Below are 1,215 nucleotides of genomic sequence, written 5' to 3'. Positions count from 1 at the left end.
TCATTGTTGGGTTCTGAGGCCCTTCGTAAGCGGTCCCACTTTGTAACGAGATAGCGTTAGCTTGCCCTCGAGGGTTTGGTTGAGGTTGTCCAGGAAATTGGCCTCCAGGTGTAGTTTGTGGGGCTTGGTTTTGTGCTACCTGTGAGATATGGGTTTCAAGCATCTTGTTGTGAGTGATTATCTAATCAACCTTGGTTCCTAATTGTGTTATAAGCTCGTTTACGTGAATGTTTTGGTTTAGAAATTCTTTATTTTGCTGAGTCTGGCCCGATATAAAGCTTTCCATGATCTTCTCAAGGTTAGACTTCTGGGGCACAACTTGCATAGGTTGATTTAGTTTTTAGGCTTGATAACCTTACGGTCTCTGGGGTGCATTATTTTGGATAGGGTTCTGGTTTCTATAAGAGAAATTTGGATGATTCTTCTATCCAGGGTTGTAAGTGTTTGAAAACGGGTTACCTTGGGCGTAATTCACTTGGTCGGTATTTAGTTCATTCAAAAGGTTACACTCTGTCGATTCGTGTCCTTTAGATCCACAGAGTTCGCACTCTGTGTGGACTACTGCTACGGTGTTAGTGTTTGTAGACATATGTTCGATGCTAAGGGCTAAAGCGTCCATTTTCGCCTGCATCATGTCTAGAGAGCTTACCTCATGTATTCCACCTTGGGTCTCCTTTTTCTCTATTGATGCTCGTTCAGTTCCCCATTGGTAATGGTTTTGGGCCATATCCTCAATTAGGTCACAAGCTTCTGGATAAGGTTTGTTCATCAGCGCGCCACCTGCGGCAACATCGATGCTCATCTTGGTATTATAATGGAGTCCATTGTAGAAGGTATGAACGATCAACCATTGTTCTAGGCCATGGTGTGGGTAGACTCTTAATAGCTTTTTATATCTCTCCCAAGCTTCGAAAAGCGATTCTCCTTGGTTTTGAGCAAATCTAGTTATTTGGTTTTGAAGAACAGCAGTCTTACTAGGGGGGAAATATCTAGCAAGAAATACTCTCCTAAGGTCTTCCCAGGTAGTTATTGAATTAGCTGGAAGTGAATCTAGCCATGAATGTGCTCTATCCCTGATGGAGAAAGGAAATAATCTTAAACGGATCGCATCGGGTGATGCGCCGTTAGATTTAAAGGTGTCGGCTAGTTAGATAAAAACTTTTAAATGTTGATTTGGGTTCTCGGTTGCGAGACCCGCGTATTGGTTTTGTTGCA

General features: G+C 42.7%; 1 non-coding gene across 1 annotated transcript; it reads left to right on the top strand.

Annotated features, from left to right (window-relative positions):
• The first annotated feature begins 857 nt into the window (after positions 1 to 857).
• On the top strand, positions 858 to 964 carry LOC127134123 (small nucleolar RNA R71). The gene has a single exon (XR_007807891.1). It is a non-coding gene; the product is annotated as a small nucleolar RNA R71 (small nucleolar RNA).
• The last annotated feature ends 251 nt before the right edge of the window (positions 965 to 1,215 follow it).

This window comes from Lathyrus oleraceus, chromosome 3 (assembly GCF_024323335.1).
Source record: "Lathyrus oleraceus cultivar Zhongwan6 chromosome 3, CAAS_Psat_ZW6_1.0, whole genome shotgun sequence".
NCBI classification, from domain to species: domain Eukaryota; kingdom Viridiplantae; phylum Streptophyta; class Magnoliopsida; order Fabales; family Fabaceae; genus Lathyrus; species Lathyrus oleraceus.
Note: the sequence above shows the minus strand (reverse complement) of the source record. Positions and strands in the feature narration are given on the sequence as shown.